At 44.8% G+C, this 16,367-nt stretch overlaps 1 protein-coding gene across 8 annotated transcripts in view; it reads left to right on the top strand.

The window, feature by feature from the left end:
• Positions 1-16,367, top strand: part of Prosap (SH3 and multiple ankyrin repeat domains prosap) — a 231,773-nt gene that overhangs the window by 78,384 nt on the left and 137,022 nt on the right. Inside the window, exon 1 of one of the 8 annotated variants that reach the window (XM_025306688.1) lies at positions 10,267-10,374. The exons of the other annotated variants lie outside the window; for them this stretch is intronic. The gene's annotated coding sequence lies outside the window, so the exon portion shown is untranslated. Of the gene's footprint in view, positions 1-10,266; positions 10,375-16,367 lie in introns of those variants that run through there. 8 annotated transcript variants of the gene reach the window in all.

Genomic DNA, 16,367 nt, shown 5'->3' with positions numbered 1-16,367 from the left:
CGCGAGGAAGAGAAAGAGAGGCAGAAAGAGAAGGACGGGAGGGGAAGGAGAGAGCCTTGTGTACAGCCGATGATACAGTGCGTGGCTGCGACCGCGAGGAAATACGCATCCGAAGTCGATAGCGCAAGCGGAAGTCTACGGAAGAGGCTTTCGAAGTCGATCCGGGGATTTCTCGCTTATCAAAGAAAGCCTAAAAACTTTCCAAGGCAGCAGATTGCCGCGAATTTTGGCAGAAATACCTCAAACGAGTGGCCTCGAGTGAATTGCCAGCGATAACAATGTTTAAACAAAATTATATGTCGCTGTTGCCATTTATATGTGGTCATTTTCAGTCATTAATAATTTAATAACTATTGCGATAACTTTTGCAAAATGACACATGACTCTTCTTCTCAGTTTGACCTGATTGAATCTTCACAATTTTCTGTTTCCGAAAGATCCCGGACACCACGTATAATATTTTTTTGTCGCATTAAACATTGCTGTCGATGGGAGTGCATCTGAGGACACTCGTTTGAAGTATTTCGTGACACCTCCGGCGTTGGACGTTCCCGGAAGTTTATCCGAGAGAGATTTAATAAGCTCGAAATACGAAGATCGCGTGTTGCCGCTAAATTGCCGATACGGCAGAGATCGCTTATCGCGGCGGATGCATGAAAATTGTTTCGCACACAGGAAAAACAGTCTCAGTCTGTGTAGTCGAATGAGAACCAGACCGAAAGCTCGACGACGAGGAACAATATTTCCGTGCGAAAATCGATCGAAAATATTTGTCTAAGATATTCTGCTGCACGTTAAAACTACAGATTTCTATGCACTAACTAGACCGTTCAAACTCTGGACGATGAGGGAAGAATAGGACGCCATATCATATTTTGCGTTTGCACCTGTGTGCGTACCTGCCCATGTATGTTTGCGGCTGTTTTAATCGGAAATAATATCGCGTCTCGTATTTCGTTTTATTAAAACTACAAATATTTGCCTCTTGTGTATATATATATTTTTTTTTTTTCATATTTTGCTTTCTTCTTTTATGCAGGTTCTTAATTATGCTGTGTTAATGTTTCGATGCAAAACTTTAAATAATTAATTTCCGTAGGTGGTAAATTCTCTGTTGGGTAAGCTTTTGTTTAAGCGTACGTAAGCGTTCCACAACCTCTCCACTCTTGGCACTCTTGGTTACATGGAAAATCAGCAGTCTAGTTAGTACATAGGAGCCTGCGATGAAGGAGGTGCCAAAGTGGATGATGTACTTCAGAAGTGTCGAGATAACGTAGAAGCGATCGTTTAAACATTGTGTCAGACGAACACTCTAAAATACGGTTACTCTATACTTTTCGTGTTTCTTACACATGTAAACCTTGCATGCGCGTACGCCGCATTGTCTTGCCACAGTTGGCGAAAAACTTAGCCACGCGTATGTAGAAATTTTCTGCAAACTTCTCGAATAAGTTTTAGGCTTGTAAATTCAATTCGTAGGGAACGCAGCAATGTTCTTGGAATTTTTCGCAGCGAGCGTATTTCTGATACGTTTCTTTTTTTTTTTTTTTTTTCCCCCCGAATATTTACGTCGATGTGTCGATTTGGAAACTTTGGATTGTTTTCATCGCATATTGAGCTTTAACTCGTCTCTGTACGCATTTTGATTGCATAAAAGCGCTTGTAATTCCGCGCGAGCAATGTATGACGCAAACTCTGCGGAAAATAGCCAGTGCTTTGAGGCGGTTAAAGCTTCCAAGTAATGGTATACATCCTCTTAAAACTCGGTTAACTATAATAACTCTATAACGCCATGTAACTTTGAAGTCACATGACTTTGAAGTCACTGACATGTCGATATTCTTCATTTAAGTTATACACGCATGTACAAATATTGCACTTCATCGTAACTTCAACGTTTACAAACCTTCTCTGTTTTTAGAACAAAATCTTTGAAAGTTGTAAATTAGTTGTTGATCTGTATCTGTTATAAATCATTATTAATATAATAATAATAATAATTGTTAAAATTATTCACTAATTTATATCTGGAGATTAATAATATTATAGGGAGGGTATTATATATATATATATAACATTAAATTTTACAAAATTTTATATTTCGGTAAATATATAGAAAAGGGTACACCTCACCGATTTTTTTCATTTTGAAATATGTTATAAAGGATGAAATTCTGAGTGACTTCTTGATACAACTATATGGGGGGAGGGGGTCGCTTATAGTTTCCGAAATATTTGATTTTAAAGTTTTGGAATTTTGCTTATGCTGGAATTAAATTCCAGATATCATAAGCTGACGTTATTTATAGTACAATCCAAACAGTTAATCAAACATAGTGTATACATAAAAAATATAGGAAACAGTACATATAAGCGGGAAAGGGGCTCCGCCCCTCCCCGGACCCCCTCCCCAAAAAAATCCTAACCTAACCTAACTTATTGCATCTTTATATATTGTTGGGCGATGTTGAAAAGATCTCCTTAAAAGCCACAACATCTAATTATACGCAGATATTATTAATAAGTTAAGTTGAGCCAGGTGATAGATCTTAAGAGAACTTTTTTTCAACAATGTCCAAAAATATATAAAGATGCAATAAGTTAGGTTAGGTTAGGATTTGTTTGGGGAGGGGCGGAGCCCCTCTCCCGCTTATATGTACCGTTTCCTATATTCAAAGTGAATGAAAACTGCTTGTCTGCTTCAAATATACTTCAACGTACAATTATAAAACTTTAAAGTCAAATATCTCAGAAACTATAAGCGACCCCCATATAATTGTATTAGGAAAAGTCACTCGGAATTTCATCCTTTACAACATATTTCAAAATGAAAAAGATCGGTGAGGTGTACCCTTTTCTATATATTTATCTATAGCTCATCATTTTATTACGTTTGAACAATATTTTCTTGAATAAATATTCAATTAATTCTTTTTCTCATTACATTTTGATGATATTTATTACAAAGAGTGCGTCGTTTGTTACTCGCGCGATCTTCGCGCGAGATTCGCACCTCAGGATTAAGCGATACACCCGGGTGACTCGGGCTCGTTCGCGTCGGCGGATTCTTATCTGAGTCGCCAGCTCGGCAGACGGAAGAAAGAAGGCGCGACACAAGCGCGTCTTATTTTCCAGCGCAGTGAGGTCGCAGCCATTAGCCACTGGCCGCCGGGGTAGGTAGGAAGATACTTCCCCTCGTCTGCGGCATTGACCCTGGAAGCGATCCGGCGCGCGTGTCGAAAGAAGCTCCCGTGCGCGTAAGGAGCGCCAAACGGTACCGCAGGAATCCGCGGAATCCCAAGGTTCCTGCGCAGGTCGACGCTGCCGCCGCGGCGGTATCGATCGCGCTGGATCTATCGGTCGATCAATCGATCGATCGATCGGCCGATCGATCGCACGTACGTACAAACGAACCTCTCGGAAACTTCCCAATTACGCGGCGAAGAAGCGCCGCTCGTCACGGGGGAGGGAAAAAGAAACAACAGCGGGGCTCGAACGGCGGACGCACAATGGCCGGAAATGCGCGGCATATGTGCGTCAACGTCGGGATTTATCTACCGCGGCCGCGACGCTTTTTCCCGACACTTGACGTGTCGACGTTTTCCACGCTTTTCCGCGCTTTTTATATCCGCGAGCGAGCGAGAGAGTTTCTCATCTCCGTCTCGGCTGCATCTCTGAAAAAAGAGAAAAAGAAAAAACGGGCTTTTGTCCAACACAAAGTAGTTCTTTTTTCTCGTTTTGTACTTCTTCCTCTACTTGTCCTCGCATCGTCCGCGCTGCGATGATTCTCATGCGATGGTTTTCAATTGATCGATGTCGCTTCGCCGATATACCGCCGATTGCGGCCACTTGCGTTGTTACGTATACGATCATCATTGGGTGACCCAAAAAGTTCCTGCGAGTTTTGTTTCAGCTCGATGCAACGGGTTGTCGAATCTTGTTGAGACTCGTCGGGCGCGCGCGTGTGTGTTTATGGGTATTGTACAGCACAGATTTGCGCCAGTTGATTGGTGAACTTTGTCGTGGCGTGATCTCTTGATTTGCGATTATTCATCCTTTTGAAATGTCTGTTGCGTCGAGTGTCGTTCGAGCGCGTTTGCTTTATGAATTTTAATTCGGCCCGAAAGCTGCAGAAGCATGTCGTAAAGATATGCGCGGCATTTCGAGAAAATACGCGCTGAAAGGACGGATTGCACAGAAATGGTTTAAAAATTTTCCTTCCGGCGATGAGTCACTTGAAGATGCTGGGAGACCCTCCGTTATCGATAACGAAGAGTTATCGATTATTTAGCCATTCATCAATTACGTAACATTTCTTCTGGAAGCTTATGCCCTTGTTTAATGTTTATTATACGCGCACGAATCTGTTTGATTACTCAATGTTACCCAATATGTTATTAGGTGCTTGCAAAAGTTCGTCGGGTTGCAAACAAGTGGGAGTTACTGCGAGTTGACGGTTATCGTTTTTTTGTTTTCTACGAAGTTTATAAATTTCAGAAAATGCTTACTCGGGATCTTAAAATTTATTCACAGCATCTTGAGTATAACAACGTAACCTCATTTTTATTATAGGATAAAAATGGAGCCTGATAAAGTGCAACACTGTGTACCTTTTTGTTTTATCAAGAAAGAAAATCAAGAAAGAAATCAAGAAAGAAAAAACTGCTGCGGAAACAATACTCGCCAGACTGATTGCCCCGTCTGATCTTTATTTATTCAGATCGATGCAACGCGGCTTGTCCGATATACGATTTGCTAATGCCGAGGAAGTCTGAAAATGGGTCGATAATTTTGTTGTCTCAAGAGATGTATCGTTTTTTAGAAATGGAATCAGACAATTATCTGAGAGGTGGCAGTGGCGGCAGATTATTTGATTATTTGATCAAAATGCATATGTATGGTATTTTTGCCATTAATTGCCAAGTAAATATATTCAAAAATTCGACGAGCTTTTGCGCAAGTACCTATAATATATTATTGCATATATATCGCGTTGCATTGTGGATCGCGTCGGAGAAAAATAACGAGTCCAATATGCGAGCCGCAAATATTCCGGCGACTTTATCAATAAATCAGAGAGAATTCAAATCGGTCACTGTGACATCTCGATGCACCTAAATAAATATTTCACTCAAGCTCGTCTTAAAAGAACAATTCGTTTCACCAGTTGATGCTTCATTTATTCCAGCGCCTTTATCACACTGCTGGTACCTGGACTTCAAGCCTGGGAAAGGTGAAAGGTGACATGTCTTCCGGTAAAATTTCACTTTACGCAATTATCATACAGTCGACTCGTGCGCATGCGCGCCCGTGTATTCATATCCCAAATCCGCATCGCCGATTGGACACGCTCGGATTTCGCGCTTCTTAAAACTTATCCACGATATCTTGAGTATAATAAAGTAACCTGATTTTTATTATAACGTAAAAATGCAACCTGATAAAGTACACATCTACGCCACCGTATACTTTTTTGTTTTAACCAAAAAAGAAGAAACTGCTGCGGAAACGAAACGTTTATTCACTTGCTTCGGACAATTTAAGGGATTTGGAGGGTCAGATTGCTGAAAAATCGTGCTTGTTTTTGTGAATATCTTGTGACGAACTGAATAAATGTGCAAGAATGAAAATTTTAGGTACAGTTATACAACATATGAAGAGTAGAAAAATTTTGTTTATTAACAAATACTCGTATAAATATACGATATATATAGCTGAAATATTTTTTTTTCAAGTTATCGTTTTTGCAGTAATATCTCGGCTCTCGGTGATCCGATCAGAGCGAATTTTAGCTAGAAATCTTGAGAAGGCTTATCATTATCCGGTGAACCACTAGAAAAAAAATCGAACAAAATTAACAAAATGGCAGCTACTATTAGGAAAAAATCCAAAATTTTCAGTTCTTTTATAATAAAAAAATTAATATCTCGAGATGAAATATTTTGACGCAGTTGTCCATGGTTCATCTGCGAGCCACATGAATAAATATTATTGCTTTAAAATTTCAAATCGATACGAAGCTCAGTTTCGGAGAAATCACTGCAAAAAGTTGAACAATAAAATTTCGAGAAAAACGCGTTTAAAATTTAAGTGAACGTATATTTATATGAATATTTGCTTAAAAACAAAATTTCTCTACTCTTCATATGTTATATAAATATATGTAAAATTTTCATTTATTCGCACATTTATTCAGTTCGTCACAAAATCATTATCAAAAACAAGCACGATTTTTCAGTAATCTGACCCTCCGCAGTCCCTTTAATCCAAGACATCTGTCGATATCTGTGCTTTCCCGTTGAGCACATCAATGTCAAATTACATAATCGATTTAGTGTAATGTAATATTCGAGGACTCGTATAATATTATCGCATCGTGACACATAATGACAAAATTTCGACTTCGGCAAGTTTGGCGGTCGAGTGTCTCGTCGATTTTTCATCGCGCATAATTTCCAAATTTATAAAATCGCGAGGATCTCTCGCAGACGCTCTTTCTCAGTCGCGTTATTTCCTGCCGAATCTCCGTTTATCAGCATCATTTGAACATCGACTCCTGCATTTACATTGAATGCTTCGTCTTCGTGCTGGGCGAGACTCACCAGAGTCACGAGCGTGGACAGTCGATAGTTTGTCCAGCGAGAGAGAGAGAGAGAGAGAGAGAGAGAGAGAGAGAGAGAGGGGGGAGGGAGGGGGAGGGAGGGGGAGAGAGGGGGGAGAGAGAGCGAGTGAGAAAGGGAGAGAAGGAAGGGGAGGGGGAGAGAGAGAGAGAGCAAGGAGAATAGAAATTGATTATTCCAGATCGCACGAACACACGCGCGCGGCGTCGTCTATCCGTCCGTCCTGTTTGGAGCGTTCGCCCACCGAGCGGCGGCGCCGCCTTTTTGAAGGCGCGAGATTAAACTCGCGGCTCTCGCACGGGCGAGCTTGTATTACGTAAAAGTGCGAGTGGCAGCATCGTTGCGTGCGCGCGAAACCTCGTCGGCGTAACAGCGCGCGCGCATACCTGACTTGACGATGCCGTTCTTTGCTTCCCGTGTGTGTTACTCTTTTCCTCCGTGTGTATCTCTCTCTCTCTCTCTCTCTCTCTCTCTCTCTCTCCTTCTCTTCCTTTTTTCCCGTCTCTCGCGCTGGGTCGACGATGAAAGTATGCGGTATAACCCACTCGCGAACTTGCACGCCGCGAACCGCGTGTGGGCAGAGAGAGAGGAGCGATCCGATAAACCACGTTCCCGGATCGACAATTGATTCGCGAGATCGGAAATCGGTTCGTGCCGCACCGCGTATAAACAACACGTGCAGTCGCACACACAGGGAGGTCCTCTAGGCCTGGGGCTGTGCCAGTTCCTCCTTTGGGGAAAGCGCGCAAAAATTCTTTTATTTTCTTTTTAGATACACTAGGAAAAGAAATTTAGTATCTCTAACGAAGCTGTGTAGTTGAGGCATTTTTTAATAGCAACCAACCAAATATCTTGTTTTATATAACAAAACATTTAGTTGTCCCAACTAAATATATTTTTCTGCTTTGTTCTCTGGACCAAATGACTTTGTTCTTAGACTTCATGAATATAAAAATTAAGCATTTTAATTATTTTATCCACAAAAATTACATAATATCGAAATATTACTTTACATGAACTAAAATAATGCCCGATGGATACTACTTTGTCTTTCTGTGCACTGAAATTTGGATTTTATATATTAAGAAAAAGTTATAGTATTTTCAACAAAATTCATACAGTTAAAGCTTTCTGGTTGCTCTAACAAAAGTATTACGTTATACGAACAAACCGTAATCAAGCAAGATATTTGTTTACTAGGAACTAAACAGTTTTGCTGGGCATACTTTAACCAAATTATTTTGTTGTTACAATAAAATTTTGGTTCACGCAACAATACATTTTTCCTAGCGCACTCTTTCATTTAATATAAAGATGAGATCTCTCACGGGCGTGATTACATCGTAAGGCGTAAGGCGATGGAATCTCAACTGGCAAAGGGAACTTCGAGAAGCGTTTCGTGAAGTTTCGACGCACGTAACAATTCCCAGATCTACAAATTGTGGGGATTAGATCTTCCTTTTTTCTATATTTCTTTCGTCTTAATTGGATAATTTCCTCCTAAAATCTCTCTGTTTATCGGCATCATTGACCATGGCATGGCGCGCACGCGTATATATATCGCGTGTCCGGATGGATAGATCAAGGGGTATTACATTTTTGATCGCGGTAATTGATTACTATCGCTGCGCATTAGCGGTGTCCGACTGGGTTCGAAGTACCACGGTAGTAAATCGAGATCGATAGTTTCTCTCATGTTGGAGTATAGTTAAAGTATAGCTCTGGACCAAAGATAACGACGATAGAGCGGCTCGCCTCGGGCGATAGTTTCTCGTTATAATCTCATCGATCAACGCGTCGCGGATCGAGCAAATCCGCCATATTTTACAGGCTGAGATTTTCGAAACCGATGAGCGAGAGAGAGAGAGAGAGAGAGAGAGAGAGAGAGAGAGAGAAAGGGCCGTCGTCGGGAGAATTAGGAGATCGCGTGCGGGACGTACAAACGTGAGATCGTCTCGTAAAATAAACCGTAGAGAGGAAGGGTTTCCGCCCTTCTCCCCTCGCCCTCCTCCTCTTCTTTCCTTCGCAAATGCCGCCCGCCGCCGCGCTGTCCTTTTCTTCCCTCTTCCCCGCGTTCTGTTGTCTCCCGCGAGAGAATCCGTGACTTAAGCGTTCCCATCATACGCGCTGCGCCAACGTACCGCGTTTTTTCGCCGCGTCCATTAGCATTTCGAGATCCCACTCGTAAATATCTCCTGCTCGGCCGGCAACACACACGAATCCGCCAAATACTATAATTATGTCTTTCATTTATCAGTCTCCGCTGTATCTTCTGCGTTATGTAACCGCGTCGACACACCGCGCGGTATAATTATTTGACGCATTATTTCGTCCGACGCGAGGGAGAAAGAAAGAGAGAGAGGGAGAGGGAGAGAGAGAGAGAGAGAGAGAGAGAGAGAGAGAGAGAGAGAGAGAGAGAGAGAGAGAGAGAGAGAGAGAGAGAGAGAGAGAGAGAGAGAGAGACAGCGATAAATTTTAAACGCACGCGCACGCGGCTCTGGAAAATATTTTATTACGATTGCAAGCCTCAGCCCGACAATAGGACGATAAACTTAACGAGGTAGTGTAACTTCACCGACGACAACAGTCGACTACGACGACGACGACGACGACGACGACGACGACGACGGCGGGTGAGAAAAAGTTCCCATAACTAATAATACAGCCGGTGGTCGGTTATGCGCAATCGCGAAATGAAATATCGGGGGTCATTATAAAAGCCCGCACAGCTTGTTTACTCCAAGTTTGCGAGATGAATCTTTGCGGAAGACGCGCCGCCGCGCATGCGCGCGCACGCGCGTTTGGAAGTATCACTTCGCTTATTCACGCCTTCGCGTCTACGACGCACACTCGCGCAGGAATTTCCGTCTTCCCGCGGCACGCCTCGTGCGCGCGAGACGCGGATTAATTAAAATTACGAGAAGCAATTAGCGGCCGTGACGTGTCGACGTTATTCGGTGAAAGTGTTGAGAGAGAGAGAGAGAGAGAGAGAGAACCTCGGCCTATCCCTTGTCCCTCCCCTCACCCTGCCCCTCTCCGCTCCAGCGCTGTGCTCGCGCGTGCGCGCACCCGCCAGCCGCTCTCGGCTCCATTAATCTCGCGAGATATTTTCTTTTATCTTTCTCTCCCTCTCTTTCTCTCTCGGCCGTCTCTCGGCTTTATCTCGCGCAGATCTACCTTCCGATACGTGCGTGCGCGTGCGTAATAATGCGGATGCGAACTATGAAACTATCGACAGATATCGTAAACGCCTCTTTCGTTGCGCCCCACTGCGCCCCACGCGAAGTGCGTGCCGTGTGTGTGTGTGTGTGTGTGTGTGTGTGAAATGCAGGTATAAATAATTAATAGGTGAAAATATCGTGCGTGTCAAAGTCAAAGGTACCCCCCGATGGGTTGCGATGAGTTGCGTGTTTACGCGGTTGACGCGGTGAGAAAGTTTGAGAGGAACAATGTGTTTAATTAAAAGGGCCGCTATATTTTCCGCCCCTTGCAGTCGCTTATATTTTCTCCATCGAGGTTAAAAGTGCAAAAATATATTCTAAGGCGAAGTTTGTTCTCGACGAGCGGCGTGTTTATCATCGACATGGTAGAAACTTTTGAGAGGAGGAATATTTAGTTAAGGATTATTGTACTTCCTCTCGCGATTGTTCATTTCTCCTATCGAGGTTAATGAGTATAAAAATAGTCAATGAATGTGACTTGTTATGCATCAGTTTTTATGAAGGTTGATCAACACGGACATAACCTAACAAAGGTACGTCGTAACTTTCACGTAAATAATTCACAATGCCATCTGTACGTGGAAAAACGATGGAAACTTTTACATACTCCTAATAAATACAATACAATACGCAAGAATGAGGTTTAACGTTTCACTTGAAATCTCACCTCCAGGATACGTGGCGCTGAATCTGTAAAGAACTTCCGCAAAAAGTGATGTTTTTCCTCCGTTTTTCAGTCCCCGATTTTTAAATTAAATTTTATGCGAAATGATAGCTTATGATAAGACATTAATCACAAAAAAGTTATACATTGAGCATACGATTGGTTTCAGAGATATAGAGGGTCAAAGTGATCACTACCTATTAAGGAAGTTTGACACTAATAACGTTTTATCGCACGAATTTTTGCGAAATTCAGTATCTATGAGTTCTTTGAGTCGCTTTGATTACGAATCCGATGTCAGATTAAAAAAATTCAAGATGGCGGATGTAATATAGCCGGCACAAATAGTGAGACAATTATTTACTTTTATTAGAACTGTTATGTTGTGGTTTTTTTTCGGCTAGCTGATTGCGAATTTTCTATCAGATTTACATTTACCTTCAGTGCAGGCAAGATGAAAAAGTTATCCAGCCAATGAAGGCAAGATAAGATAAGATTCTAAATATAATAAATAAAGCTATCACATTATCCTTTATGCGTCATGTAACGTATTTGAATTTGAATTTGATATTTTTTTTTATGAAAAAACAATAAAAAAATACTTTTTCTACTCAAAAATTGTCGTTGAAAAAATTACTCTCGAAAATCTAATAGAAAATTCGCAATCAGCTAGCCAAAAAAACCACAACATAACAGTTCCAATAAAAGTAAATGATTGTTTCACCACGTGTGTCCGCCATGTTGCACCGGCCATCTTGAAAATCTTTTCAAAATCTGACATCAGATTCATAATCAGCAACTCAAAGAACCAATAGATACCGAATTTTGCAAAAATTCGTGCGATAAAGCGTTATTAGTGTCATACTTTCTTAGTAGGTGACCACTTTGACCCACTACATCTTTGAAACCAATCGTATGCTCAACGTAAAACTTTTCTGCAATCAATGTCTCATCGTGAACTATCTTTTGGCATAAAATTCGATTCCAAAATCGAGGACCGAAAAACGGGCAGAAAGTTGACCTCTTTCGCAGAGGTTCTTTTCACGATTCTCTAAGGCCTCTTTGTTTGAGATCCGATCACGTCCAAGTATTATTACACGTTCCGCATCGCGCATCTTAATTCGAGACGCCGCGGCCGGCCAGACTCGTGTCGGTCTTTGTTTAAGCTCGCGTCGCTGATGGCTGATGGCGGCTCGCGCCGTCGTCGTTAACTTGGAAATCGTATATTACACTTAATATCGCATTACGATCGCCGTCGTATTACCACTCTCGCCCGATTCAAGCTCGCCGGCCTCTCACCGAGCACGCGCGCTCAACAACAGGTTGCGGACTATCGGCGAAACAATTCGACCCCGGTCCCCCTTTCACTTGTCCGCGCCGAATTAGTTTCGTCGATCTCCACGACATCGTCAATGTCGCGCGGATCGGATTAGCGTAGATTCTCCGCGCGAGATCTGCCTCGGCCGACGGGCGGCGACCAGGCGACGAGAGGTGCGACGAGCGAGAAATAAATCTCGCCGTGGCAAAGAGAGAGAGAGAGTGAGAGAGCGGGGAGGGGGGGAAGGGAGGAAAAAAAGAGTGCGAGCGGAACGAAGCTTCGATCGCGTCACCCGCCTTTGGAAAGTTCACCTCGATTTCGTGTCCTCGCTCAGGCCTCAGCCCGGTCGCCATCACCGTCGTCGTCGTCCTCTTCGTCATCGTCATCGTCGCTGCCGCGGCCGGCCGCGGTAATTAACGGATTCTTATGAGGTTATTAAGACGTTTGCTCGCGCTTAATTTTACAATCAATTACCGGCGTCCGACCGTTGAGGAAATAGGTTCCGCCGTTTAACGACACACACGTCGCAATAATCTCGCGGTAATTAGGATATTCGTGGGAACCTCTTCATTAAAAGCGCATTAAAGAAGGCGCACCCTCGGAGACGTGTCAGCGGAAACCGGTCCGGCGGAAAGCGGCGCGGGGCGCGCGTTATCGCGCGCAATTTCTTCGGATTAAGGGGAAATAATGCGCTTGTACTTCTATTTATAGCCGGTCCCGCGCGCGCACCCCCGTTTTCCTCTTCTCCTCTGCACCGTGCACCGTGTGAACGCGCCTTTAAGGGGACACGCACCAAGAGTGCGCTCGCGCGGCCGACGGCGCAGGAAAACGCGCGCGTGCGCGTCTATAAGAAGGTGAAACATACGAGACGGCGTAAAATCCGGCTCGCGCTGTAAAATTCCCCGCGGGATTACTACGTGCCTCCTCTCGTTCCTTCCCGAGGAAGCGCCGAAGAGGCGCGCGCGAAGCGGGGCGAGGAGGCGAGCGGATATCGCGAGCGATCGCGCCGCTCGTTGCGTTAAAAGCGGCTGTTGCGTCGAGCGGACATTTCGAGGGGGTTCTCTCTCTCTCTCTCTCTCTCGCGTGATTAAGGCGATTTCGAAAAGTATACACATACACATAAATCAGCGACAGGCTGTAATTATTAACTAATTCCGAAGTCCGCGGCGGGGGGGGGGGGAGAGGCTCTCGGGCGGATCGTGTAGCCGGGGTCGGCGCTGTGTCCGCTAATGATGATGGAGGCGCTACATATACAATAATAAACAATTTTCTCATGTAAATTACAGGGAACGCCGGCTCTTATTTCGCGCGAGCGCGTACGCGTTACTCCGATCTGTACGCGAGCGTGTACACACGACGATGACGACGACGACGACGACGACGACGACGACGACGACGCCGGTCGGCCTGCCGGCTCGCAGGACGAACAAGTGGGAACGCGCGCGCCGATCGGCAGAAACTACCTGCGTGTGCGGCAACGAGAGTAGTCATTACGCCCATGTGCGCGATAACTAGATGATTAATTTATTATCGCCTTCCTACGGGTTCACCCAGTTACCCGATGCGCCCGATAGGTCAGTGCGAGGGCCGCACAGCTCGGCGGGAAAGTATCGATTTTGTATCGCGCGCGCTTGCACGCTCCAACGTCTCTATTCGCCGCTCTTCCTCGTCCCCACCTCTCTCTCTCTCTCTCTCTCTCGCTCATTCTCATTCCGAGGGCGCAGAGAGATGTTATTGTATGTACGTCACGTAATAACCGATCAGATTAAATCTCGCTGCACCCACGGATAAGCTCGGCCGCGTTTTACACGCCGCCGTCATTGTGGTTGTTGCCGTCGACGTCGTCGTTGTCGTCGTCGTCGTCGTCGTCGTCGTCGTCGTCGTCGTCGTCGCTGTTATTGTCACCGTCGCCGTTTACCGGCGAAGAAGCGCGCTGTACCGTGATCGCGCAGAGGCGAACGACGCGAGTTTACACGCGATGTCCGGTTACCCCTCTTCTTGTAACGATGTGCATTAATGTTGAAAGGAGCGATAAGCTTATCAACCGCAGCGGGAATGACGGCGGCACCGCTGAAGAATGCACAATCGCGCGGCGCGTATAAAATCGCACTCGCGTGCGATGCGGCGGAAACGGCGTAATCGATGTTAAAATCGAATTATCGCGTTGCGATCAATCCGCTTTCGCAGTGACTACGCTTCGCCCGCGATTACATGCGGCATTATGAAGTCGCCGGCATATTGGCTGTTAATTATTTGGACGAGAGCGGGCGATTCTTGCTTATTTTATTATTGTTTATGTTGAGCAAAGTTCCTAGTGTTTATCGTCCATTAAATGATATATTTCGGCGCAGAGTGCCGGTAAAGATATCGTCACAACCATCGATTGGCGTTACCATAAAAGTGGGGGGGGGGGCGCGGGGCAATAAGGGCGTTTTTCTGCCTCCGCAGGACTTTTGAGGAAAACCTTTAATTTTTAGTCCAAGTATATCAGTATATCTAAGCTTTTTTCATGACTAATAAATAGACGTCTTACGTATTCTCCAGACATTGCTCCATCCGATTGTCACTTGTTCCGGCCGATATAACATGCTCTAGACTCTAGAGGATACACACTTTCGTTCAGCTTCGAAGAAGTGCGAAGATTTGTTGAGAATCGGGTCGACTCCAAAGAAAAGAATCTTTTTATCGTCGCGGAGTCCATCTCTTGCCAGAAAGAGATGGGAAACGCTTGCAGAAAACGAAGGGAAATATTTTCGATCGAGGTATTCGTTCGTCATCTTTATGTTTAAGTAAATTAGTTTCTGCGGAAAAGAAACCACCAAACCAAATCACACTTCTAACACGAATGGCAAAGAAGTTAGACACCATTATAGCGATGCATTTGGACTAGTAATTAATTTTGGCTCTACGGATCGTATTTTTTTCTCACCTAACTTGGTTACTCCCTCGACGTTTCTGATGATCATACAATACGAAATAAAAATGGTTCTTCAAAAATCCCGTGGGGGGGGGGGGGTGGAAAAAACGCCCTTACCGACTCTCCTCCTTCTCTCGGTACCGCAAGCAGATGGGTGACCGCGCGCGCATGTATGCTAATTTAAAGTTGAACTTATTATACACGACGTTCCCTTATACGCAAAAACGACCATTGTTATGCGGCGCGCTCGTATCGGGCACCGCAATAATAACTACGGCGATAATAACGATCCGCGTGCGCGGCGGAATAACGGGGAACTTATGGGCTCACGTTGTAACGCCAAGTACGAGTTTCGAATGCGTCTGCTGGGTCCAACCTCTCATTGTCTCTCCGGTTTTGGCGGCGGTGTGTGTAAAGACGACTTCGTAAAAATTATTTCGGTCTCGTCCTCGTTTCGCGCGTGCGAGGGCCTCTCTTCGTGCCACGTTTCTCTTCTTCTTTCTCGTCCTTTTTCCGTCCGTCGTTCTTCAGGAGTGGAGGCTTTCCCAGTATGAAGGATGGTTTATTGTTCTTTTTTTCCCCCCATATAAATTACCGAACTCTTACTTCCGCGTCTCTTGGCCCCATCCCTTCGTCCTCCACGTTCTCGCGACGTTGACCTATTTTCGGCGTATCACGTTGCAGGATTCTAGATTCCACGCGGGTTTTTTTTCCATTGCACGAGCGGGAAACCCTTCGCGCTTCGTGAGGATTTTATTGAGCACCCCGTTCGCCAAGCACATCTCCTTCATATTGTTCTTTGTGCGTTCTCTCGCGCGCACGCATTTAATTCCACCGTCTAGAAAGTGAGCCCGTCGGTTCCCATAAGTATCATTAGCCGTAATCTAAGACCGTCCAACTAGGCAAGTGATATGAAAACTTGACACTCGGTATGCACACACACCCTGAGACCTTTATCTTCTTATCATTCGACGCTGGTATACGCGCCGCCTCTCTCTCTCTCTCTCTCTCTCTCTCGCGCGCGCGCGCACACGCGGCTCTTTATCCTCCCGCGATTTTACAACGTTACACTCGCTGTCGCGCGTTTAATGGTCTAGAAAAGTCCGACATGATAATGATCGTATCGTGTAACGCAGCGCGCGCTACACTCGCGGACACTAAATCGTAATTTCCTCAAGAGGGGGTGTCTCTTTGTACTTATTACCTCCGCCCGGCGGTATAAAACTGAGGCGTTACTACACGTTGCCCCACGTCGTCCTTTTTTTGCGCGTCCGTTTCGAGTGCGAGCGGCAAATCCTCTCGGAACGAGGCTGCCGTAAACTGCCGCTTCAAGGTAGACCTCTAACCGCCGCATGACCGTAGATCGAAACTACCGTGTGTGTTGAAAGAGATAATCGCGGGGAGCTGAATAAAAAGTATGTGTATTAGGATACGCGAGCGCGCGTGTATATGTGTGGGGAGGAGGGGGAGGGGGGAGGCTTGCGCGTTGTCGCTCTCGCGGTTCGTGAGTGGAAATATTCCGTATTTCCGTAACGATTTTTCTGCAGCGACGTGCATTTATCCGTGTGGACTACGAGGGTCATGCTGAAAGTTTGTAGATATTCTTAAACAAGCGAATTTATTTAAA

This window comes from Harpegnathos saltator, unplaced genomic scaffold, assembly GCF_003227715.2.
Source record: "Harpegnathos saltator strain DR-91 unplaced genomic scaffold, Hsal_v8.6 scaffold8, whole genome shotgun sequence".
NCBI lineage: Eukaryota > Metazoa > Arthropoda > Insecta > Hymenoptera > Formicidae > Harpegnathos > Harpegnathos saltator.
Note: the sequence above shows the minus strand (reverse complement) of the source record. Positions and strands in the feature narration are given on the sequence as shown.